Genomic DNA, 27,901 nt, shown 5'->3' on the forward strand with positions numbered 1-27,901 from the left:
GTCTGGAAGCAGCTGCCCTAATTGAACAAGACATCAGAAGGCTGGAGGCAGCAGAGATGAACTCTTCAGAAGATAGTAGGTGTAAAGTGGAATGATTTTAAGAAAAACAAAGAAGAGAGTAGGGTGTGAAATCAGGGTACAGGATTGACTACAATCAAACAGATTATAGTGGTGGGGAAACTACTGAAGACAAATAGATAATAGGATGCCCAAGAAAATAATACAAACACAATCAACCTCAGTCCAGTTGAGAGGCCTAAATATACAGATCATTGCTCTCTGATCTCATCGAATGTCCAAACAGTCCAAGGCCCAGCTGCTCAGTCCTAGTCAAAGGGATTTTTTTTGTTGCTTTTCTGGTGCTCTCGAGAGGTCAGTGTGAGCTCAGAGTAATGAGACCTTGTTCCTGCTGAACAGGCTGACGCTGGCCCCCTTGCCGCTGGCTTGGTCTCTGTTTTTCAGTTGCAGCCGGCTGCTCCCAGTCGTGCTGTTCTCTGTTTTCCTGGTTCAACACTTCCACCATTGTATATGTGGGGGAATAGTCCTGGCTTCTATACTACCCTGGTAGAAGTGGCTGGTGGAAAAATCGGAGGTCTTGCCCCAGTTCCCTTTACCCAGAAGCCTGCCTGACTTTGAGGCCTATTCAACTCTCCTATGCAGTAGAGTCCTTGTAACCCTGATAGGCAGGACCTAGGATCGCTGGGAGGAGGGGGTGGGGGGTGGGGAGGGGCTTAGCCCCCAGTCTCATCACGAGAAGGCAGGGCACAGTGTCTAAAACAGGTGTAGATGGAAGAGGAAGATTCTTTATTGTACACCCTTTTCTGCCAAACACCTTATGTAGAATCTTAGTGGAGACTGTTAGTCCATGAAACAATTATATTTTAACTGAGCTGCACAGCATGTAAGGGATTACAGTAGGCCAGATCCAAAGCCCATTGAAATCAAGGAAAGACTCCCATCGATTTCCATAGGTCAGACCCTGTGTTTCCAAAACTATTGTAACATTGAGGTAGGTCAGGAGGAACTCAATTGAAGTTAATGAACTCACACAGATTTAGAACAAGTACAAGAGGGAGGGGGAATCAGCCCCTTCTTCTAACCCACTGCTTTGCTTAATCTATTCTATTGTAATGCTTTGGAGGAATTTACACTATTATGGTAGCACCTAGAGGGCCCAGCCAAGCTTGGAGCTTCTTTGTACCAGGCTCTCGCTGTAAACATCCATCTCTGCCTGGAGACCTTAACTTCTAAACAAAGGACGTGGGGAAATACAGTCACGGAGAGGTGAAGCGACTTGCCCAAGGTCACACAGTGGATCAGCAGCAGAGCTGGGAAGAGAATGTGTTCTCCTGGCTCCTAGAGACAGGCTTCTGCAAGAATTTTCCTCTTTTCAATTTCTTTCTTTCAAAACCTATTTAACAAGGCTGCAGCTATGAGATCAGTCCCCTTTAAACAGCACAAATATTGCATTCTTGCCTTTCCTTCACAGCTGTTTTGCTCTCACATGTTCTCGAATAGGGCAAGAGAAGAAAGTCTCTTTGTGAATAAAGGGAAAACACAAAATAAGAAGATCCAGATGTTTGCCCTGGAAAGTATTAACAACACCCAGTACAAATGATTTCATTCTTCTTTGATAACCATCTCCAGGACAGCTGGTGAAAACAGACAATTTAACTTGCTAAAAACATAGTGCTTCAGCCTTAGTAACGGACCCACCTAACCCTGGTTTTTAGAGACATTATGTCCGAGATTCCTTCTCTTCTGCCTCACAGTTGTGACCTTTAGAGCTATTCGTTCTTCCAGTTTGCTTTTTGGGGAATTGTGAAACAGCCTCATTCAGGGCTGAAAGACATCTTCCCAAGCCATAAAAGCAGCAGCAAAACCAAGACACAGAGCAGCAGAATGAGTCCCCAATCCTGTCCTGAGCTCCACACGGGTACAAGGCGGATGCTCACAAGAATGCCATTGCCCTAGAATGCTCAGTGCAGGAGAGAGGCTTACGATTCCATTCCATTCATTTGTCACATAGACTATCGCATACAAAAAGCTGAAGTTCCCTGGCGAGTCAAGACCCCTTTCCAGCACTTCCCTCGCAAGCACTCCTCCACTGTCAGCAGCAGATTGTGCTCCAACAGCCCCCTGTCAACACCTTTATATTTTGAAAACTGAACTGGGGATATTAAAACATTCCAGTTTTAGTTTAGCCAAATAGAAAGTGATTCTAGGCTTCCACACTGCTGCAGAGGAGGTAGCTGGGCATTTTGTGGGGAAGGGGAAATTAACAATTAGTAGGAGTGTAACATTGTGGCACACACCTCTCATGAGTGTCCCCTTCTGGTCAGGTGTGTCTGTGGTCTTCAAATAGTCCTGGCCCGGATATTGGGCCTTACCCCCAGGACTTCCTCCCAGGAGGCAATGGTTTTTACCTTCTTGATCTCTTCTGGCCCCAGCTCTCCAACTGGGCCTCTTAGCAGTTCAGTGCCCCTTCTGGGCGGTGTATCTCAGTTCAATTATAGGCCACTGGGGAAGTGTGTAGGGGGAAGGAACCCAGACCCACCCACTACTCCAGGTCCTAGCCCAGAGATCCTAAGAATAGCAGCCACACACCACCATGTCCCTTTAGCAAAACTGCTTTTAGTTACCTGGGCCACTTCCCCACAGCCCCAGCCTTTTCCAAAACTTCACCTTTATTACCTCTATGCTCTTCTATGTTCAGGCCCAGCAGCAAGCCAGGACCTCTTCCTTACTCCCCCAGTCCCGGCCATCACTTAACTGGCCATGGTGCTACAGTTCCCTTTGGCTGGCACTCCCCTGGCTCCAGCAAGGAACTGATAGTCTCTGGCTCTGCAATTCCTTTTTCATGGCCCTCCTGGGCCCTCATTGGCTGCTTCCCCTGCAGCCACTCTAGCTGCTTGGAGGATTTAGCTCCACTGCTCCTTTCCTGGGACAGATGTGGTAGGACCTCTGTGTAGTAGTGTTTTTTCACACCCCTGAGCGACATACATTTTGCTGGCATAAGTGTTAGTGTAGACAAGACCTTAGTTGAATGCTTGTGTAGTTAATTTAAAGTGCTGTGCCTTCTCTCCAGTCAACCTCCCTCCTGGACACTTAGTAAACCACAATTGGACTTGATGAGGACTAAAGTAAGGATGAGGCTCTACAAGATCTTTGTCCTGAGCTTAAGTTACTGAGTACAGATATCCCCATAGGTAAACACTGGGCAGTCTTGCAAAATGCTTTGAGCAGGGGGTTGGACTAGATGACCTTCCAACCCTAATCTTCCATGATTCAATGTCAAGCTGAGATGGCCTCTATTAGAAAAGTTACACTGAGGCTATGTCTAGGCTGATGGTGGCAAATTTGATTGATTTATCTGGATTGATTGAGAAGAAGTGGAGAACCTCTCAGCTGACCCAGAAATCGACGCTATTAATCCACCTCCGCCAGGTGGAGTAATGCTTTGTTGAGGGGAGCGCATTTCCTGTTGGTGCAGCAAACTGAAGACACTGCGGTAAGTAGGAGTTAGGAAGTCGATGGGAGATACGCAAGCTACTCTACGTCTAGATGAAAACCCAATTTTCCATTGAAAAACAGTTTTGATGGAAAATTTTTGATCAGGACATCAAAACAGCTACAGGCCTTGTAAGAAGATTTAATATGTGCTTTAGTTTAATTTAAAAAAAAAAAAAAAAGGGCACCAAGGGAAAATACTGGATTTTTTTTTTCTTTTGGGGGGACCAGTATCTCTAAAAAACAAGTTTGGAATTCCTCTGAGAATAAAAAATAAAACCCTTCAGTCTAAATAGCTAGTGTCAGAAGCTTCTTAGCTCTGATGTGTTCTGACTCCACAGCCAAGTATTTCTAATATGTCATGCATACTAAAAAGTTGTTGAAATATATGTTGACAGAGGGAACAAAAGTTGAATGCAGTTAGAACTCTTCCACAGTGCCAGTGGATATAGCTGATCCATCAAAAATATCCAAAATAGTTTGATGTATTAAAGTAAACAGAATGAAGGCTGTTGCTGCAAGTTGCATTATTTACATATCAGTCAGTTTCCTTGTCTTTAACTCTCTCTCTCTAAACTATAGTTTAAAATTAGAGACATTCTCAGCTATCCCCTCAAAAAGATAATCCAGTAATATTATGCATTTCTCTCACCTTCCATCAGAAAAGCTCAAGGCACTTTACAATAATCTTCCCAGCCCTTAGGTGAAATAGATAAATATCATTTGTCCTTTATTATTGAAGAGGAAAATGAGGCACAATTTAAGGCCGAAAGACATCCAGGCCCATATCCTCAAAGGGAGTTAGGTTCCTAAATACCTTTTAGGATCTGGGCTCCAGTATGTCAGTGTCAGAACCAAGAAAAGAACCCAAACTTGGTGAATATCCATGCTCTTACCACTAGACACTGCTTTCCTCCTTGTTACGAGATTACTACTAGGGAAATCCTAGCATCAGCAAATCCTCGAATAACAACAGAAGGAGCACTGCCAAGGCCCAGTAATACTAATCTGCAATACTTAAAAAGGAGTTAAAAAAGAAAAAATAATTGGGGTTCTGCCCCTTTTTGTTTCTTGTACAAAAGTTCTATGTTTTTCTTTACAAGATGTGCTTGTTTTGTTTTTTATCTTAAGTATATCAGGAATGTATTTCTGGTCCTTGGTTTTGAGGAGGACTCAACAGGGCCGGATTAAACTTTTGTGAGCCCGGTACCAAATGTATTTGTGGGCCCTCATGGGGGCAATGGGCCATGGCGCAGGTGGGCGAGGGGGATCGGTCCCCAGAGTGAGGGGCCAGCCAGGGCAATGGGGCATGGCATGGAGGGGGCAGTCCTGCTCCGCTCAGCATAAGGGCACTGTTTACAAACCGGCAGCTGCCAGATGCACGCTGGCCTGCCCGGCCCTATGCTGCCAGCACGCTGCTTCCCCTCAGGGACGGGCTGGCGCCATGGCATGTTGCCTCCCCACCTCTCATGCCATATTGCCTCCCCACCCTATGTCCAGCACCCCACACACACTCCACTGCTCAGCGCCTCCCCCACAGCCCCACCACCATAACTACACAGTGCCCCTCACAGACCCTCCTATGCCCAGCACCCCAAAACACACAGATCTCCCCCCCACCCGGTGCCCCCCCAGACCCACTCCCGAGCGCCCTCTTCCCCAGCTGCACTCACCGGCCTGGCTGGGAGGTGACCATGTCCGCTGGGCTGAGCTGCCAGAGCAACCCCGGGGCCAGTCCAAGGGTCAGGATCACTCCAGGCCCTTGGGAGTCTCACAATCAGCCAGGCCAGAGTGGGAGTGAGGCCTATCTGGGCCCGGCTCCCTCAGGACCCACTTGCCTGGCAAGGCCCGGCCAAGCTTCCCGTGCTGTGCCCCCCCCAACTAGCCGAGACCGTCTCGACCTCTGCACAGGTCCCAGACAGCGCGGCTCCAGAGGCACCATTTCATATTTTGGTAGAGGGGGCAAATTTAACCGTGATTCCAGGGGCTACTTAGGCACCTTTAAAACTCTAGGGTTTTTTTTGCAGATAATAATAGAAATTAGCTGACAGGAGCCCTATATCAAATTCCTATATAAAGAAAGACAAATAAATAAATATTAGACCCACTCACCTCTAATATTAACTTGTTCTGACGTCTTGTGTCAAATCGCTTAGGAGATGCTGGTTAGATTTAAAATTTTAATGTATATTCTTACTTTGTTACAAATTTTTGAATATAACAATTGAAACAATTGTAGAAAAATTGAGATTACTGTCTATTATTTAGGCTACTTTCTTTTTGCAGTTCACCAAGCGTGGAATATAGATCTTTTAACTTTTGGAAACATCCTGCTAGGACAAGGCCCTGTAAGTTTATACTGCATCTGCCTGGAGTAATGAGGTGTTACCACACTACAAATAATGGACAAGAAATTGACTTTAAACAGGAATGAAACTGACACTTTCAAGTCACTTTCACAGTATATGCATTGCTCAGGGACTACATTTTCTGATATATTCTGAACAGTGCTGAGCACACAGATGGTGCCCAGTGAATAATACAAATCATGACAATAATCGTCCACTTTATGGACTCTGTGGATGCAATTTCTGTTCTTTGTTCTGGAATTGGCCTGAATACAGCTGAAACCCTAAGAATGTCAAAGGTTTTAGGCACCCAAAGATGGGGTTTACAAAGCACCTAACCTTCTAAGCACTTTTGAAAATCCCACTAGAGTCTAAATACCTTTGAAAATCTAGCCTTTAGTTTCTCTATGCCTCAGTGCCCCATCTGTGCAATGGGGATAACAGCACAGCTCTTCCCCTTAAAGGGGCTGCGAGGAGAAATAGGTTAGACATTGTGAGGCACTTAGATACCACAGTGATGGGGCCACATAAGGACCACAGGTAGAAGGGGAACTTAACCACTGCTATCCCTTCCCTAAGTTTTGGCCCCTTCTTTTCACCTCGCCCGCTCACATCTCCCTCTTTTCTGAATGTAACCTTGGCTCAAAGGGTTTAGCTGTATTTCTTCTGAGTCCCCTGTGTTCTCTCTTTGTCACCTCCCCCGCCCCTGCAGGGGGATTCCTGTTTTAGATGCTCATTTAAGGACTTCCAGATCTTTAATTTAATCACCCGCCATTTCTGATCTTAACCACCCTGCCTGGTTGGTAAACAAAATACTGACTCCCTATCCCAGAGGCACAAGCTGGGAGCAGCCCCTCTCCTCTGCAGAACTGTCACATTTCACACGCAATTAAGAGCTCTGCCTGGGTCTAGGACATGCACTGAGATCAGACCTCCTGTACAAAACTCCCCTGTACAAGGAGCCCCTCTTGTGTCCCCCTAAATGGTGCCCCCTGGGGAAGGACCAGAGGTGGAGAGGAGCAAGCAGAGGGAGGGAGAAGAGGCCAAGTGGGGACCGGTCCTCAGAGCAGAGCACAGGTGGGGTGAGGCAGCTGGCACCACCACCATCATTGTGAACCCAACACTGGGGACTCAAAGGTGTCATATGTAGATTGTAAACTTTTTCCAGCCTGCACTTGAAAGCCTGGAGGGTGGCTAGATGCAAACAAAGACATCTTTGCTCCCAAGTCTTTCACAGGTATTTGAGTTACACAGTTCAAGTTAACAAAAAATCCTATTGAAGTCAAGACAAAACTTCCATTGATTTCAATGCGGTCAGGATTTCACCCAAAGAGTTTTAAAAAGCCTGAATAAAATCACTCACTTCCCTTTTCAGCCAAGCTTCACTAGGATGGTGTCTCTGATTTCAATAACCTATTCATTTCCCAGTCCCTAAAAATCTCTTTTAAAAAACACAGAGTATATAAGACTTTAATTTTTAGCATAAAAAGACGCAAAACTTTATTCCAACTCCTTGAGCTTGTTTGCACTTATATATGGTTGAAAAAGTTTGGTTAATGTCTTTTTAAAAACAAGGGTTAGGATCCCTGTGGTGTTCCCGCATGTCAGCTGTAATAGGGAGCACAGACATACCACAATAGTGATTGTTTTTATGCAGTCTCTGGCCTAACAAGAAGCATAAGGAAGCTTTGTCTTGTCAAAAGTCCATCCCAGTTTCCAGCTCAAGGAAGTCTGAGCATGTCTACCCAAAGCCTTTAAAAAATCACAAGTCAGGCCCCTCCAATATTATGAGATGGAATAAAAATAATATCATTTTTGGGGTTCTTTTCCTTTTTCTTCTGGATTTGGACTTTTTAAGTCACACTCAAGTTGCATTTTCAAGCTGTTCTTTGCAATCGTGAGGGCTCAAAAATGATTATTTTTTAAAATGAAAGCTGCCATTCTCAACTAATTACATGCTACTCAGAGCTGAGGCTTCAAGACAAACAGCAAATCTCACAAGACTCACCGTAAACTCATGACAGTTGGCACCACTGGTTTACAATTGCTCACCTGCCCCAAGCCTTTTGAAAAAGAAGGCTGTTACATAGTCCGTTACCTGCACTGTCGGTCAGTCTCACTTATGTTTGCTGAACAAATGAGTCTATGCTTGAACAAAACCATCACATCAGCCTGAAACTGGTGCAGCAACAAAGGTAGGTGCAATCCCCTCCCTCCTGAACTCCACCAGCTCCACGATCACTGAAGAACGGAATTCCAAATCTTGGTTTTAAGTCACTTGTTTGCATTAATTCTTCCATGAGTGGACAATTGATGAAGAGCTTTGCAGGAGGAATGCGTTTTAAGGAAGAATTTGAATTAGGAAGGTGAGAATCTTGTACACCAAAGTGGGAGAATGTTCCAAGCAAGGCAAGGAAAGAAGAGTGGGAGAAGCAGGGCACCGAGACGAAGCAGTAGAACTCGGAGGTGCACGCTTGTTGCATCTGTTGCACTTGCTACCTGTGTCGCATTGCAAATTCAGTTGTAAACTCTGCAGGGTTGGGACTCTTCATAATGGGGCCCTACTCCCGATTGGCGCCTCTGGAGATACTGCAACACAAATAATAGAACAGGAAAAGGGAGCATGAGGCAATTAGAACAGAGGTGTAGATGAGAGTGGGCAGAGCCTAAAGGTGAGGCCAGAAAGCTGCATGGGTAATGAATCATTATCACTATTGTTATTATTCATTTATATGGTGCCTTAAATGCACATGTCAAAGCTGTCAAGATAGAGTGGAAAGAATCAATATTTTCTTGTTACATTTATATATTTTGTCAAAGGCCTGTAAATTATTTTTGGAATCAGAAATGTCACACGCCTGTATTCTGAACTTCACAATAGCATCCTCCAGCTACTGTATATTTTCTAACATCAACATAGTTTATTGTTACACATAAAAAAGAGAAACTCATCAAAAAAGAACGTTGAGCTCTATAACTCTGACAAACCCATCTCACTGAACATATTAGCTAGGGAAACGTAAATATTGGATGTGAAGAAGCTTTCTTTCTTTCAACACGTTCTACTGGATAATCCGTTTGGCTTCGTAACGTCAAAAGCTTTTTTTGTGTACTAACAAGATTTGTTTCCTTTGGTATCTGTTTGCTCTCCCTATGGCTCATGTTCCCTTTAAAGTAGTTGTGCTTCAATCTCTAGAACCACAGATTGAAAAGTGACATTAAAATGTACCAAATCCCTTCCCGCGTGTCAGTCACTTAAGTGAACTGCTAGTGTAGTATGTCTGAAATTACTTTCCAAATTATTTCAGGATTCCCATTATGACAGTGCCTGGCAATTTGCCATCAATGTGCAAACAAAATATTCCAAGACTCTGTGCTCTTGCTCTGTGTACAGGGATTGCAATGCACCGGAGTACATGTGGAGGTTGAATGACAGGGGATTGATGGGATAAAGGAAAAGCACTAATGCGCACTACTTGGAACTGCAACAGGCAATATAAATATGAACAATGAGCCAAATTTTGTTGCCTCCTATATAAGAAAATGTTTGTGGTGCTAATTTGCAGTTTCATTAGAAGTGGTATGTCAGACCTTTCGGGGCGGTGGAAGGTTTAAGTGGGATGGGGGGAATATTGCACCACAAATAGCAGGCTTCATGAAAATGCCACAGGAAAAAAACCCATTTATCATTTAGATAGGCACACGAGAGAGCCATAGAAAGAGGCATTATTTACACCCAGACATTTTGCATGAGACAGCTGCATCTAGTCTCTACTCCTTCCTGAACTTCTTCCTTTGTCTAATTTTGCTGAAGAATATATAACAGATAAAGAAAGAAGCAGAAAAATGTCCAGCAACAGGAATCCAACTACTTTATGGATTTTGGTGCTAATACTTGTTTGTTGAATCCTTAAGTCCCTTTCACTCTAACAATCTGCTTTGCACACGGGAAAGCTCCATTTTGAGGGTCAACAAATTACCTTCTTTCAGCATGTAGGATTATTTCAAAAGCAAATGTACAAGTACGTGAAACTGGAATAGCATACCTCAAACAGCATGATGATATAGCATAATGCATGTACAGGCAATCAATGCATGTGCAAACATATGTACAATAGCGGGAGAGAGTATACAACGAGATGTGGTATCAAGCTTTTATTGGTGTGAGGTTTTTTCATGAGTCTTATGAAGCCTAAGTGAGTTATACAGGTCATCCTACAAAACTAAACAAAACAAAAACAAAAAAACAGACAAAAATCTTTATACAACAGCATACAGGCAGACAAGTGGTTAGGAGGCAGTATCGTCCAGGGGATAGAGCACTAAACTAAAACTCCAAAGATCTAAGTTCTACTTTAGGTTTTTCTGTTGATCTGTTGTGTGATATGGGGGCAAATCACTTCTCTATTTCCTCTCCTACCCTCAGTCTGTTGTATCAATTTAGATTGTTAGTTCTTTGGATCAGGGATTGTTTCTTCCTATGTATATGCACAACACTTAGCACAATAGGGCAACGATCTCATTGGGGCCTTTACACAAATACCACAACACAAATAATAATAATCTGTATGTACCACAAGTTTTATAGAAAACTATTTTGCAAATGATTAAACCAATGGATTGGATCTATTTTTAGTATCATCCAACTATAAAGCCAGGTGTCATTAGTTAACATGAATTAAGGAGTTTGCAGGAGGGAAATACTCAACATGTACATTATAGAAGCTATAAAATCACCTAAACAAACTTTTCCATGTATAACCATGTGTCAGTTCTGAAATGGGATAGGTTGAGATGGGCTAGAAACCTTGCATTTTTTGGTAAATTTGAAATCTCACCTAATCCAAGGTATAAAACTCCTATTTCTAGTTCTGAAGGGTTATAAGCGTTAGCTATCTAAAGTACTTAAATGGCCCCTATTGCCATAATATCTGAGCATCTCAAAATATTTCACACAGCTTACAACACCCCTGTGAGGTAGGGAAGTTCTATTATCCCCATTTTACACAGGGGGAACTGAAGCACTGAGAAATTAAGATGCTGATCTTCAAAGTTATTGAGGCACTTAACTCTCACGTTTGGAGCCTAAAAATAACTGAAAATCTGTGCTAGAGCAGGGTGATGAGCACAGGTCTTCTAAATCTTAGACTAGCGCCCTAACCACTAGACCATTCTGCTTCTCCCGTGATTGGGCTACTCATGAGTTTTGCCTCTCCCTCACTTTTTCAACCCAGTGTTGCATTGCAGGGAAACACACATTTTGGCTACTTGTAGCTACTCAGAGGTTTGGGATGTTAAACACAATCACAAGGGAAATTGATTTGTGGGCAAAGTGCAAGTGAAGAAGTCAAACTATACATAATTCATCACATGGCTTTGCAATTTATTAGAAGGATCACAGATGCCTACTCAGGCTGGTGGTGTGGTATCTTGGGGATAGCAGCTTCCTGACCCTAATTAACACTGGTGCAGAACTTCCCTATTCTAGGAACATTTCCCAGCATGCTTTGTTGTGACTGGCACTTTAAATTTGGGGCAACCAAACAGGTACAGCCCTAAAGTAGCCATTTTGTAATTGGTAGCTGCTTGGCTTCATCCATTTCTCTTCAAGCTGACAAGTGACTGGTAAGTTTTCCCTTCCTTGTTACTGAGGAAATTGCATATGCTCAGAAGGGGGAATGTGTTAGTCCCCCTATGTATATTTTGCTAATCTGCATTTATCCTGTCTGGTATGAGACCTTCTCAAGTAAAACTGTAGTTTTGTCCTATCTCTTCAAGCGAAGTTAAGAAAGTTCTGTGGGAAACTAGCCTGGAACTTGAGGGCTAGGCATTGCAGTTAGGGACAAGCATTCAGGAGATCTAGGTTCAAATCCCAGCTCTGCCCCACTCTTTGCACATGAGCCTAGGCAAGTTACTTAGGTCTGGATTCTCAAAGGTATTTGGACTCTGAAAGCTGCAGATGGTAGGTGTGCCTGGTGGGATACACAAAAGCAATGTAGTCTCATCGAAATCAATGGGAGTCAAGTACTTAAACTATCCAAAAAAACCCTGTAGGCACCTGTCTGTCTGCACCTTTAAAAGTCTGGGCCCCTAATTTCTGTCATGCTTTTGTCTATAAAATGGGAATAATAATCCTTCTTCCCCTCAGCTGGGTGTTTGAGTCTTAATACATATAAGGAGATCAGACAGCGCAGTGATGGGGCCAAGTCAATAACTAGATAGAGTGGAAACAAGGAAAGAAGCAGGCTCAATGGACTACTTAGGTAAGCAGAGAACAACAATTTCCTGCCTCCACCACCAAAGAGCTCTATGGCTCGTTGTCATGGAGTACCCATTGGTCTCTTTGGTCTGTCCAATGCAAAGGTAGATTACAAATGTGGTTTATGCTCTTGTTACAACCACCTAAGCAGGGCCCAGGATTTAACTTTTGCTCCCTCGCTAACTAAACCCAAGCTGTTTATAAGTCACTCCAGACCTTTAGGGCATCATATGAATTTATTTGGCGTGTAAATCCTTCTAGTTAGCCTTATTCAATATACTCTCTCCTGCCTGGTAAATTAGTCATATGTCAACACAATCACCATTATTTCAGCCACAATGAACCCTTGCTAACAATAATACCCCAGGGAATGCAACATGCAGAGATTTATTAAATTGAGAAAAGTAACAATGGATAAACTGAAGTTTGCTAAATCATTGCTCAGTTAAAAATATATATGGCAAGAAAAAGTGATAGAAATACCCCATGTTAAACTAACCCACAGCCTTTTAAAATCCCAGAGTGTAGGCAGTTCATTTCAATCCATGGACCTGTATGCTGTGTTCATACAAACAAGTATACTTCTGTGCAGATAGCTGTGCCATATGCAGCATAAGAGAGATTCGTTGATTGAAGTCTCAGATGCTAATGAGGTGCTCAGATGTTACAATGATGGGTGCCAATATAACACTCTAGATTGATAGAATGACTCTCTCTGTGAGCAGTTCAAGTTATTCCTTAGCCCACTTCCTAATGACTTGGGGAAATTTTGCTTTTATGCTCTAAAATACTGGATTAGGATGCAACACTTAACACTGTTAATTGTACCAGTTGTTGACCTCTGAGCAGCTATATTGAAATCAATGGGGCTGGCTGAGGGTGGGATTTAACCCATTGTGTTTAATCAGAGGGGCTGGGGAGACAGACAAAGTCAAGAGGAAGAAATCTATCAATCCCTTTGATCAAATACTGGACTGAACAATCTGGAAAGATACAGAACTCTGCTTTCAGATCAGAGCAGTGTTACAAGTCTGGGGAGAGCTTGCCATAGGAATGCTTGGGGTGAAGAATGTTGGCCAAACGGAATGAGCCTATTATTTCCGAACTACAGTGGAATGTTTTTATAGCACGTTACTTAATTCACAGAACAGCTTCACGCTGGCAGCAGAGATCCCCTGCAGCTTGAGTTGCAATTTGCACATTACAGGGCATTACGTGGCCATGGTCATGCTACTTCATTATAAGTAGAGTTTCATTGTCTTCGTTTTCAATGGACATTGGTTCCACAGTAACAGCAGCAGCGATACCAAAGGGAATACCTCTGTCCAAGGCTGAGCAAAGCATAAATCTGTGCTCAGACACCTTGGACCAAATTTTCCATGTATTTAGCACCCAAAAATCAATGCTGTATTTTGAAAGAAGAGCTCAGCTCCTATTTAAGCACCTAAATAAGGGCCAGATTTTCTATAAAGATCAGTACTCAATACGTTGAGTTCCTTTGAAAATCTGCCCTTTTGAGTGTACCCCCTAACTCACTCTCTCTCTAAAGGTGTGTGTGTGTGTGTGTGTGTGTGTGTGTGTGTGTGTGTGTGTGAGTGAACGCAGATCTATCATATTTAGGGCTAGTCTACATTAGAAGCGCTATATTGGTGCAGCTGCACCACGGTTGCTGCACCACTGGTGAAGATGCTCTATACCAGTGGGAGAGAGCTCTCTGTTGGCATAATAAATCCACCTGTGCAAGAGGTGGTAGGTATGTCAGCAGGAGAAGTTCTCCCACTGACATAGTGCTGTCCACACCGGTGCTTAGGTCAGTGTAACTTACCTCGCTCCAGAAGGGTGACTTAATCACTCCCCGAAGCGACGTAAGTTATACTGAAGTAAGTGATCGTGTAGACCTGGTCTTAAACTTAGAAATTAATAGAAATAGAGTATATGATTCTAAGGAACGGTAGAAGGGAAAACAGCACAATAAAAATAATGGATTTCTAGTAGGCAGACTGTAGCAAACTCAAGGAATTGATAGATAAGATCCCATGGGAAACAAATCTAAGGGGAAAAACAGTTCAAGAGAGCTGGCAGGTTTTCAAAAAGGCACTACTAAAGGCACAAGAGCAAATTATCCCACTGTGTAGGAAAGATAAGTAGCATGGCAAGAGACCACCCCGGCTTAACCAGGTGATCTTCAATAATCTAAAACTCAAAAAAAGAGTCCTACAAAAAGTGGAAACTAGGTCAAATTACAAAGGATGAATATAAACAAGTAACATAAGTATGTAGGACAAAATTAGAAAGGCCAAGGCACAAAACTAGACTAACTAGCTAGAGACATAAAGGGTAAAAAGAAAATATTCTACAAATAATTTAGAAGCAAGAGGAAGACCAAGGACAAGGTAGGCCTGTTACTCAATAAGGGGGGAAAAACAATAACAGAAAATGTGGAAATGACAGAAATGCTAAGTGACTTTTTTGGCTTTTTGCTCCAGAAACTTTAGTAGCAATTGGACATCTAACTTAATGAATGTCAGTGAAAATAAGGTGGGATCAGAGGCTACAATAGGGAAAGAACAGATTAAAAATTACATAAACATGTTAGATGTCTTCAAGTCACCAGGGCCTGATGAAAAATACTCAGTAGAATACTCAAGGAGCTGACTGATGAGATATCTGAGCCATTAGTGATTATCTGCAAAAAGTCATGAAAGATGGGAGAGATGCCAGAGGACTGGAAAGGGCAAATATAATGCCAATATATAAAAAGGGAATAAGGACAACCTGGGGAATTACATACCAGTCAGTTTAACTTTAGTACCTGGAAAGATAATGGAGCAAATATTTAAGCAATCTATTTGCAACACCTAGAAGATGATAAGGTGATAAGTAACAGTCAGCATGGATTTATCAAGAAGAAATCCTATCAGACCAACTCAGTGGCTTTCTTTGACAGGGTAACAAGCCCTGTGGTTGGGGGGGGGAGGGAGGGGGAAACAGTAGATGTGTTGTATCTTTACTTTAGTAAAGCTTTTGATACTGTCTCATGTGATCGTCTCATAAACAAACTAGGGAAATACAACTTAGATGGAGCTACTTACTACAAGGTGAGTGCATAAAGGGTTGGAAAACCATTCCCAGAGAGTAGTTCTCAGTGGTTCACAGCCAAGCTGGAAGGGCATATTGAGTGGGGTGCCACAGGGATCAGTTCTGGGTCCGATTCGGTTCAATATCTTCATCAATGATTTAGATAATGGCATAGAGAGTACACTTAAAAAGTTTGTGGATAATACCAGGCTTGCAAGTGCTTTGGAGGATAGGATTAAAATTCAAAATGACTGGGACAAACTGGAGAAATGGCCTGAAGTAAAGAGGATGAAATTCAATGAGGACCAATGCAAAGTACTCCATTTAGGAGGGAACTATCAGTTGCACACATACAAAATGGGAAATGACTGCCTAGGAAGGAGTACTGCGGAAAGGGATCTGGGGGTCATGGTAGATCACAAGCTAAATCTGAGTCAACAGCGTAACATTGTTGCAAAAAACCATAATTCTGGGATATATTAGCAGGAATGTTGTAAGCAAGACACGAGAAGTAATTCTTCTGCTCTACTCTGTGCTGATTGGGCCTCATCTGGAGTATTGTGTCCAGTTCTGGGTGCCGCATTTCAGGAAAGATGTGGAGAAATTAGAGAAAGTTCTGAGAAGAGCAAGAAAAATGGTTCTAGAGTTAGAAAACATGACCTATGAGGAAAGATTGAAAGCACTGAGTTTATTTAATGTGGAGAAGAGAAGACTCGGGGCAGGGACATAGGTTTTTAAGTATATAAAAGGTTGTTACAAGGAGGAGGGAGAAAAATTGGTCTTTAACCTCTGAGGATAGGACAAGAGGAAATGGGCTTAAATTGCACCAAGGGTAGTTTAGATTGGACATTAGGAAAAACTTCCTAACTGTTAGGGTAGTTAAGCACTGGAATAAATTGCCAAGGGAGGTTGTGGAATCTCTGTTGTTGAAGATTTTTTAAGAGCAGATTGGACAGACACCTGTCAGGGATGGTCTAGATAATGCTTGGTCCTGCCAGGAGTGCAGGGGTTTGGACTAGATGACGTCTTGGAGTCCCTTCCAGTCCTCTCTGATTTTATGAACCAGGAATTACAGTTCTACACTACAAACAAAGGGCATGACTCACCCATTAATTAGAAAATACTGGGACAGAGACATTTTGTGACACTGCATACCTCCCTCCATAAGTGGGTCAAGCATGATTATCAGACCATGAGATTTAACAGCTTGGGAACATATTACAATTAATAATGTAACAGTTACTCTAATTTGTAATCTGTCATAGATGAACACTATCAAGCAGGGCCAGTGGTTTTGTAAATACCTAACAGGCTCAAATGACTCTTCAACTACACAGCTCTGAACTTCATTGTGTTTTCAGTTTTTGCTTACAAATGATATTTAGGGCTAAATACAGACCTGGTGCAAGCACTTTCCAGCAGGTCTGTATTCTGCCCTTATATTGTAAGAAGTATTGGCCTGATTCTCCACCTTTTGTAGTCATTTACACCTGTGTAAAGAGGGTGCAAAGTGAATGTAAAATTCTATAGGAGTGACAGTGTTTTACACCCAGTTTGCACAGATATAAATGGCTACCCAAGGGGAAATGCAATAGAAAGTCAGGCCCTTTATAAGTTGTGTTTTTGTGAGGATCAGCATAGTTCAGTAGTTAAAGCACAGGACTAGGAGTTAGGGGATCTGCAGTTCTTTCTAGACAAATTCTTCATGTATGACCTTAGGCAAGTCCTTTGGGTTAAAACTGTGGTTCAATGAGAGCAGTGAGTGCTTTTATTTAGGTGCCTAAATATAGATCTAAGTGCTGAATTGTACTTTCCCGAACTTAGAAATGTTGGTCTCCTTCAGCTTCAGTGTGTGCATAGTGCTTTGAGATCCATCAGTGGAAGATGCTAATGTGGCCCAAAATGTTGTTATATAGGGTGAATTGATCCCAATGATCCCGGATTCCTGATAATTCAGTCTACATAGGGACCATTTAATCCACCACCAAAATACCATCACCTGTGGGGTGAAACATGGCAAGTGTTTTACAGAGCAGACCACCATTTCTCACCAGTTTGGAACAGAAAATGAAATCTGCCTTATTTTAGCTTTCCTCCAAAGTTCTAACACCTTTCTGGGATGCTGGTTCAACGTAGACTCAAAGGGGAGAGTTCTACTTCCTGAATCACAAGCACTCTGCAGTATGTGGATTTTCTTTGTGACTTTCCTAGTCAAGTACTGATCAAGCACAGCTCTATTCCACCCTCATGCTCCAATTCAGCAAAGTATTTAATTACATGGCGATGTGCACTGAAGTTACTGATTCAGCAAACAACTTTGGCATATTTCTCCAAAGTCTGGGAGAAAAAAAGATATGGAGAGAGACACAATCAACTTCTTAGAACTTACTTTAGAGATGGATTTAAGCACATGTTTAGTGTTATTCATGTGGTTAATTGGTTGGCTGAATTGGAGCCTAAATTCTAAGAAGCTGCTCTTTGCAGAAAAAGCTTTAGAGTAACTTGGGCATGGCTCATTTTCTCATCATTGCTTCAGCTTTCATGTGAAGAAGTCTCCAACTGGAATTAGATTAATTCATAGATTTGAGGGGTTAGTTCTTTCCTCGTTCTATATGCTTAACTATGAATTTACAACCTGCCCCTATATCAATGACAGGGTAAAACAAAGTCCCAGATCTTAACATATAGGGCTATGATGTTGAAATGCAATGGGGCTACAAATAGCAGGGTAGACATTTCTGCTCAGGTTGGAGCATGGGCTTTGGGACTCTCCTCTCTCACCAAGTTTCAGTACTTAATCCACAGACCATACTTCCTCCTCCCATGGACCCCTGCCTCAATCATTACATGCCATACAGCAGGACAGAGCAATTCATTACACAAGTCTGCTTCATTCGCTGGCCCTGTGGTAAACTGAATAAAGTAGGAATCCTAAGGAAGAAGCAGTTCTTGGATTGAGAGCAGATGGTTATGTGGTTCATAAGAGCTGGGTTCAGCTCTCACCTCTACCAGTGTGATCTTGGGTCAGTCACTTAATCTTTCTGTAAAGTGGGGTTATTACTTCATTTCCCCAAGCCTTTGTCTGTCTTGTATATGAAGATTGTAAGCTCTTCATGGCAAGGACTGCCTCTTACTGTGGACAGTACTTCACACATTGAGGCCCTGCGCTTGGATGAGGCCTCTGGGGCATAATGGTAATAGAATAATAATCATCGTGTGTCATAGTGCATTTGCACAAAGGGTTGACATGAGTTTTGGCAGCCTCTCCTCCTTCCACATGCAGCCTCACTCACTGAATGAAGGAGACTCTTTCCTCCATACACAAGCTCACGTATCAGGAAAAGGTACTCATTGCCAACAAACTCTTAAGCCGCATATGCTTGGATGGGACCAGCAGAACATTGGCAGACCATTAACTGATAGTGTTACAAAATCCAATGTGCGTGTGCAAAGTATATTATTTAAACCCTTATGACTTAGGTAAGAAACAACCAATTTTCACCAGACTCCCAAAAGACACAGCTGTGACCTTGGGACTATTTCCCTGCACAATTTCAAATTTCTACCACTGATCTGCCAGAACTGCTTGGGTTTTTTTCTTCAAACAAAAGCCTCACATTTTCTTTTTATGAGGGGAAAAGTGTGCTCTTTTACGATCTTGGTTCTTGAAAGTAAATGTATTATTTTGACTCAAACTTTCCAGAAAAATTCCTTCCTAAACTGTCAACAGACCTGCCAAATTTCAGCCAGAAAGAAAAAAAAAAAAGAGTGCAAAAATTACAAGCACCTTAAAAAGACCCCTTAGAACAAAAATTCTTGAGCAGCTTTAATTACAAGCATTAATAAATTCTCTCCTTATAATTAATAGATCACTAACAGTGGAATTAAAATTATGTTTAGTATTCTATCTCCATATGTACCAATGAAAATTTGCTGGTGTATGTGAAGGAAGAAATTCACTTTTATTTACAATCAAGGATAACTGGGTGCATTCCCCTTATTCTAATACTAAGCCTGTTACCCTGAAGAATGAATTTTGGGATTGCTATAATAACCTGCCTATTGCCTCCTTAGTCTGTTCTTCCCAAAGTAAACCTTTCTGGGATTGTTAAGGAAACCTTAAAGGACACAGATATAACCTTCCCATAAAGTAATTGACACAGGCAGTATTCTTTCCAAACCAAAGTATCTTTTTATTGATTATACCTAATAATCCCTACTACAATACGATCTAAAAATCCTAAATAAGGCATGAAATCCCTGAGACACAAATCCCTTATTGCAAGTTAAAGAGCATTTAACTTCAATAGCATATAGTTTTAATGATTCTAAATGAAGCAATTTGTTGCAAGTGGCCAGTTTGCAAAAAATTGCTGACACCAGATCCTCAAGTGCTTTAAGGTTTACATAGATATGTTGCAATTACTAACAGAATGTTATGCATTCTTAACGCACACCCTATATACTATACTATACTTATACTAAACCATAATTAAAAGAATATTAAGTTTACTCTATAAATCTGTTGATGTTTTCTTTTAAAATATCACTGCTGCTGCTGTTTAGTTCCTGATCAGTCAGCTCTGCTCTGCTACAGGTTTCTTCTCTCTCACTGCAGCAGCTTTTCTGACTTCTTTACAGCAGCTTTCTCTTTGCTGGCTTACAGTTCCTCCGTCGTTTTCTGATTGAATCTCTCTCTTTCTCCAGTCCAGACCTTCTCCTTCTCTCTCCATCAACTGACTGCTCTGCTCTAAGTGCCTGGCTTTTTATACTGTGCCATCGGGATTGCCTTATATACCCTTAAGCAATTACCCCATTTGTACATGCTCAATTTTAACCAATACTTCAGAATTCTGATTGACAGGTCTGATCTTTAAACCAAGTTGTGGTTGGACTCTGACCAGCTAGCTGCTCACCTAACTGACCTCTCCGTCACTCCTTTACTGCACATGCTCAGTAGCCACCAAAACTGCACTGAAAATTGTCATTTACCTCAGAGCTGTGATTCTGCCGATTGACAAACACATACTTGGCTCTTTGCCAGGGCACCATTTAAAAATAATAAATTCTTAAGTGCATGCTCAGGTTTTATTCAGAATAAAGATTTAGGAAAGCAAAATGGAGACTGGAGAATTTCTCTGGTAATAAGCCCTTTGTGAATATGGTTCATCATGGCACTACTCTTTTTTGGTGGTGGTGGTTTGTAAAAGTGGATGAAGCAGTTGTGAATAAGGCCCTGTATCTTCAAAATACTGTCTATACATAAGTTAATTAACCTTCCTTGGAACACAGTGCTAAGGAAGTGGGTCAGATCCTCAGATTATTTACATCATTTGATTTATGCTGATTTTTACTAGCTGAGGAACTGAATCAGTAGGTGTATAGTGCTACCACTAATGCAAATGAGAGGAGAAAAATGTTTTGGCAATGTTTTGCTCCCTTTGAACTGACTACACAGGGCAATGGAGAATCAGACCCTTTTTCTCTAAAGTTTTCCCATATTACTGAAAAAAACCAAAACCCCCACCAAAAATCAAAACATTAAATTGTGGTGCAGACAACAGGAATTTATGTCCACTGACAAAATTAAGGATCATCTTTAAAAATAACATTAATATTTCACTGTGAATAATGACCGTGCAATGTGTGCTCTAATAAACAAAAGCCTGCAATGTGGAATCTGTATTTCTTTTTGGATTTGTAACAAATACACGTGTATCTTTGAAGGTCACTTTGGCAAATTAAAATCTACCATAAAAGTCATGTGAAAGGCAACTTAGTCTCATGAGAAATTTAATCTCAGGTAGTAAAAAAGAGGGAGATTTCATGGTGGGACCAAACATCATGTAGACCACATAATGAAACACCTATATTTTATGACGAAATTGCATTCTGTAGTGATACATGCTTTGCGTTACACAGTATATTGAAAATTTGGGCACTTTATGAGCAACTATACATGGTACCATTCAGCATGTGCAGCTAAAAACCATGAAGTCAATGGGTGGGAGTTAAAATTGCAGGGTCATCTGCCATGGAACTAGTGGGTGGAACTAGTCTGAATGCATAGGACTATTGGATGGATCTCAGGATATCCACTGGTTCCTTGCGCAGAATATCCTATGTTATAATGTGCAAAACTTCCACTTTCCCATCCCAAGACAAATATCATCTAGAAAGTGTGAGACAAATTCACAAGTATAACCCACATAGGGAATGATCTGACAGAGTATAAGTTAGAGGCATTCCTGACTCTTGAAAATATGGATTCTATCCTGGATTTGCATTTCAGCATCATAGCCCTATAATTTGGGGTGTTAAGATTTGGGGTTTTGTTTTATAGGGACGGGTTGTAAATTCGTGTGGATCTGGGTTTAGTTTTGGAACATGTTCCCCACCTTGAAAATTGGGGGTGCTCAGATACAGGCTTTGTGCCTGAGTTAAGGATGTGTGTATGCTCTTTGCTGGATCAGGGCCTCAATATATTTTGAACTGGTGTGGGGACTGGAAGTGTTTCAGAGTTTCCTCATGTCAGACAGTGCTGGTGCCTCTTTCAATGGAATATGTAAATGTCCTTAAGGAGTGAGGCAAATATGGAAACTTTTACACAAGCAAAATAGCCACCAAATAGAACGTTTGTCAAAAATGTCAAGTAAGTGTATATAATGGTTGAGCTGTGTGGATTTTTTTAATTGGTATTTCTCTGAGGAAAAAAAAAAAAAAAAGCATTGTTTTGAAATCCAAAACTATTTGTCAAATTTCGGCTGAATTAAACAAATAGTTTTGGTTGGAGACAGTTTATTTTTTTTTTTTTTTACAAAAGAAACAAAATGGTTTGTTTAATCTTTCTTGTTTTGAAATGTTTCATCTAGAAACATTTCATTTCAATTTCAAATTTGACCAATTAAAAAAAAAAAAAAAAAAACCTACAAAAGAAGTTAAATTATCTGCAACAGCTGAAAAAAACCAAAACTTTCAAGTCACTCAAAACATTCTTGTTGACTTGAAATGATTTTTGTTTGATTTGACAAAAAACATTTGTTTAGGTTTGACTCAAATTGCACTCTTGGATTTTTCCGTTTGGTCCCCAAACCAAAAAAAAAATCCGCTATTTACTCAGCTCTTTGTAATGGCTGCATTACTTATTACTGATGAAATGTGTCCTTTAATTGTAAATGCTGTCTGATATTTACTGTGTATGTTTGCTAGTAAAGGATGTGTCTCTTTGGCATGCTGTACATCATATAATACACGTATAGCTCCAAAATGTGATTTCATCCAGAGTACAATTGAAGCCAAGAAGAGCTTTGTGTTCTGAGACGGCAGGATTTGAAAAATACGATAACAGCCAGGCATCCACAATTCTCAAAGGAATTAATTGGTAGTCCTCTGTCTAGCAAAGGTTTATAGGTAATCAAATCACTGAGTCTCATCCCCCTCTTGCTTCCATCAGGAATAACTACACTGAATGAGATAGCAGCCCTGATTCACCTTACATGCCAGACTGTCTGCCTGACGATAATAATTAGAAGTGGAATTAGGAATGTCCATGATCCAGACATTCAACACTTACTATCACCAGCCAACATTAGAGAAACAGTGACAGCCTATTAAGGCCGTGCAGACGTGTCCCTCTGGAGCCATGAAAAGCTGTTTAAAAAGATTAAAGTTTGAAACAAATTATGTGAATAGGAATTACCAGCACAGAATGATTCAGACCTTTTCCAGCACTTTGTAGAGTGAATGTAAAAGGCTTCCACCACTCCCCATGGCAAGAAGGCAATGGAAAGGAACTGGGATTGGGCAGAACCTTGGGTTAGAAATAAACTGCACACTTTCAGGAGCTCTTTCCCTGCACAGCAAGAGGGGGCATGGAAGGAATTGTGCTTCTGAGTCAGAATTCCTTCCTAGTGCTTCTTGGATGGTGTTCTATGTGCTCACCCTTGATTGGGTTTTACCTACTAGCTCTGTCTAGTACATAGTATTTCCACAGCTTTAAACTGTTGTTTACACTGTTTTTGTAGCCATGTTAGTCCCAGGATATTAGAGAAACAAGGTGATGAGATAATCTTTTAGTGGACAACCTTCTATTGGTGAAAGAGACAAGCTTTTGAGTTACACAGCACTCTTTTTCAGGTCCTGAGGCACCTATCACACCAGGTCCTGAAGAAGAGCTCTGTGTAGCTCATGTCTCTTTTACGAACAGATGTTGATTCTCACTCACCTTGTCTCTATCACAACTTTAAATGCATGGTAGCAAAAGTTTAAAAAAGAAATACTGGTGCAATGGCTGCTTTTTATTGCATTTTTCCATTATTGTTTTATTATTTTTTGGATGTGTGAGATACCATCCAGAATGAAGCTATTGTAGACTAATATATTACAAAAAACTGTTTGCAGCTGGATTACCAACAAAGCTCTGAAGTTTCTTGAAGGTCACCTCTGATTTTATTATGTATCCGGACTTCAGACGGTTGCATCATATCTAAGCCAAACAAACAAGAACAGCTCGAGGCTGTCAGGTGATAGTGTACAGACATACCTATTGTATTGCAAAAACAAGCTATCTCTGTATTAATTTCCTTTCCAGCATGATCAATAGTTGCAAGATTTATTGACTTCACACGGCACTCAGCTTGGCAATAAAGCAGACACTACAAACTGTGCAGGATGGTCATCAGATCCTGCCTTATCTTCTTCATCAAGCTGCTGCTATCTGAATCCCCAATGCAATTTATTGTTAAAGGATTTAGAAATTAAAGGACTGTGTTTTAAGGTTAGAAAAAAAAAAAAAAAAATAAAGCACATTTTTATTTAAGCTACAGGCAGTGAATGACTAGTCACATTTAAACATCTTTTTAAAAAAAAAAAAAAGGTTTGTGAAAGGGGCTTATTTGCCCTTGTGCATGTCTGAAGTCCTCTTTTTATCTACAGAATAGGTACTGAATTGTCAGTGACAATGTAAGCACATCCCCAACATGGTTCTGCCAATGTATTTCAACCCTGAACTACTTTCACACCTTTTCAGCCTACAGGTGGTGAAAATAGTTCAGATTCTCTACTTAGTTGGGCCCTGATTCAGCAAAGCACTCTAGCATGCACTTAAAATTAAGCATGTGAATAGTCATATCAGCATTAAATTCAGCACATACTTAGGTGCTTTCCTTAATCACAGCCTTGAGCTGCGGTCTCTTCTATACAAGACTACCAACAAAACTGATCATTAGTATAAATTGACCTATAATGATTATTTAATTCATCTGCAAGGTGTCGTTTACATGGTATGTGATAAAACCATGTGATAAAGCAATACAAAACCTCATTACACTTTCAAAGCTGCCAATCAGCTATAACAAACTGCAGGGCAAACTCAACAGTTCTCAAACAAAGGACACTCCTTGCTGTCTGTCTGTCTATGGGATTTATAGGGAATCCATCATCATAGCAGCTAAAATGCTGTCTCATTTTGAACTAACATAAATAGGAGGGGAAAATGCCTAAATTGAGTCCACCACAAGACTTAGTGTGATAAGCCCGTTAAAGGAACGTTTTGATAGACACGAAAACTCAATAAAGTTTAACACAGAGCTCAATCTTGCCGAGAGCACTTATGATGTGTTTAACATCAAGCATGTAAGTAGTCCTATAGACTTCAATAAGTGTTTGGCAAAAATGGTCTGCTTTGACAAACACCCATAATGTCTTTTCTGCATATATTTCCAGTGGCTGTGACTGGAGTAAAAATTGCAATCACACCACAGCCCTAGAGATGGACATGCACAGAGCTGACTGCTGGTTACAGGGGCTGGAACACAGCTATGGTTTGTCTAATATACTTGCCGAGTTTGAAGGATGCCTACGCTATCCATTATGTGAGAGACGCAGTTGGTTTTTAATATAATAATCTTGCTCTCTTCATTCTTTCGGGGCCAAAATTATACATGTGGATTTGCCACATGACTCTAGGATCATACCACAGGCTTAATGAAGGAAGATAAATCTGTTTAGAAGAGCTCTACATTTATTGAACAGGATCTTATATAATAAATTTCTCATTCCACCCTGTCAAATGCCTTTTCTGTTCTGAGATATGGTGATAAGTAGATCAGGTGACTCATGAATAGCCTATATTAATTTTAATGAAGTCCTCATATGACACATTGACTTTTCTCCTCTCAGTAACCCAGACCCTCTGCTCAGCTGGTGTAACTTAATGTAGCTCAACTGAAACCAATTTACATCAGCTAAGGTCTGGCTCTATCTGTTCAAACTGGATACTAAAATGTTGACCTAGATCTTTACCTCTACATTTAGTTTTGATGTAAACACATATGCACTTACACGCCCCTATATTTCTTGAGCACTAAGGAAACTGAGGCAAATATACCTCTTTACTCAGCTTCTAAGAACTACCACCATCACAATTCCACATACCACACTCACCTGGACATGTACGTATTTCTGAGTGTTTTATTGTCATTGGTGAGCTCTACAGATGGAAGCAACTTTCCCTGTTGTCTGTCATAGGAATTGGTAATTTTGATAAATTAATCCTCTCATGAAGCAATTGATTTATAGCAAAGTCCGAATAATACTGATTATCGTATTTGTAAAATTTCTTTAGGTACTCTCATTGAGAGAAAGCCATACCAAGAAATTATACTTTACATGACGATTTGTGATTACTAATCTTATTTGGACAGATAGGTTTACTTGCCCTTTTCACCCTGCCCTGTTAAAATTTATGAAATGTATAACATGTAAAATGTTAAAACTTGCATGAAAGACGTTTTGTACAATTAGTTACATTTTGCAAGGACTTGTGTGCCTAGAATGTATGTCTATTGTCATCTGCTGAACTTTTTGTACATACATGAGACTTTCTGAATAAGCTACTTGTCATGCTGCCTAGAGTGAGTCACAGCTGAGTGTGCCAGTTTCAGGTCAGACTGCCAGAATACAGGGCATATACCCCAGACTGGTGGTTTACTCTATCATAAGACTTTGCCAAGCCAGTAACAGATGTGTGCTTCCAAAATACTATACCAGTTATTATGAAGCCACAGACCATCCCCTTCAGGCCCTCTAGCCCCTCATGCACCACCCAGACAAACCAGACTTCTGTGATAAATGATTATTAGACCCAGAAATCATATACATTATGTTCTTCTAGCTCCAGAGACCTCAGATCAAAAAAAACCTCAGATCAAAACAGACTTCAGAATCTCACCCAAAAACCCTGCTGGTAGCCAATCCTTCAGTAAACTAAAAGTTTATTAATATAAAAAAGGGACTTATTAAATTGTTAAAGTGAATCATATAACTCTATTCATTTTACCATGTTCTCCTGATCCCCAAAGGATCAGCCACGTTACCAGATCAATATTGGTTTGGGTCTTACTCAAAATACCATGCTGCCAGGCAATCCCTTAGCATCTAAAACTACAGGTTTATTGTGAAAGGAAAGAAACAAACAAGATGAGAGATGTTAAATGATCAAAGCAATCAGATATATAAAAATGACTTCAAAGTCCATATATATCAGATTCTTAGCAGTATTGGAGTTTGCAGGCTTGTTACAGTTCCTCTGGTATACATCTGGATGGGTCTCAGTTCTTTGTTTCACAGCTTCAGATGTAGAATAGTTAATCCAGAAGTAGGAATCAGGAATGAAGACAAGATGGAGATGATGCAACTGCCTTTTATGTCCTTCTGCCAAGTGGCCTGTTTTAAACACAAGCCCCCAGCACATGTGCATGGAAAAGCACTTGGAGTTCCTTGCTCATGGGCATGTCTCTACTAGGGATATAAAAATTCGATTAATGAGCAATCCCTTTAAACATCTAAATGCTGTGAGCTTCTTCCACTCTGATGTTCAGTTGGGGAGAAGGGAAGCTAAGCAGAATCCTGTGGGTTTGGTTCTTGGAGGAGAGATCAAAAGGTGTGCAGTCCAGCCTGTTAAGTGTTTGCTGATTTACTGCAATGACCTGCTACCTTTGTAAGTTTAAATAATGATGCACATCGCATACCAGCTTTATAAATAGTTTTAATTATTTAAAAGTGAATATAAAATGGTTAAGAATGGTTTAAAATGCATAAAAAGTCTGATTTAAAAGTCTCATTTAAATAGTGAATGAGTTAATGACTGGGAGAGTTAATGACTTGGGGAGTTGATGTGTTGATGAATTCATGACTAGGGGACTTAGTTAGTGGGTTGATGACTGGGACAGTTATTGACTGGGGGAGTTAATGATTTGTGTTAATGACTGAGTTGCTCAGTTAATGAATGAGTAACTCTCTCCCCAGCACAAGATCTCTGGACCACAGCAGCTGGGCTGAGTTGCTCAGCTAATGAATAACTCCTCCCCCCTAGCACGGGATCACTGAGCCGCAGCTGCTGGGTGGCTCGGCCTATCTCGTTTAAACGTTTGATTAATTTGCTAAACGGTGAGAGTGCTGCTCACCATTTAAACATTCATCCTGTTACATCCCTAGTCTCTACATGTCCTGATGACTCAGGTATAGCCCTGACTTCTCTCCTGGGGCTCATTGTGTAGCTGATGTCCCCTGATTGGCCCTCAATCAGGCTGCATAATGGTGGTGCTAATCTATTGGGGGGTGCCACTCAGTATCACAGCACAAGTTTTAGATTCAGAAATATCACACATTCATAGCTTACACTATAAAGATGATACACATATAGATG

The 27,901-nt window shown here is 41.0% G+C and overlaps 1 long non-coding RNA gene across 2 annotated transcripts in view; it reads left to right on the plus strand.

Moving 5' to 3' along the window:
- The first annotated feature begins 11,423 nt into the window (after window positions 1–11,423).
- The window catches only part of LOC137163994 (uncharacterized), a 46,323-nt gene continuing 29,845 nt past the window's right edge, over window positions 11,424–27,901 (plus strand). Inside the window, exons 1-2 of one of the 2 annotated variants that reach the window (XR_010922896.1) lie at window positions 11,424–11,483; window positions 23,596–24,017. This is a non-coding gene — a long non-coding RNA (uncharacterized lncRNA). Of the gene's footprint in view, window positions 11,484–23,595; window positions 24,018–27,901 lie in introns of those variants that run through there. The other variant, XR_010922895.1, reaches the window with a different exon arrangement.

This window comes from Emydura macquarii, unplaced genomic scaffold, assembly GCF_026122565.2.
Source record: "Emydura macquarii macquarii isolate MOO-44397 ecotype Brisbane River unplaced genomic scaffold, CSIRO-AGI_Emac_v2 contig_2636, whole genome shotgun sequence".
Lineage (NCBI taxonomy): Eukaryota > Metazoa > Chordata > Testudines > Chelidae > Emydura > Emydura macquarii.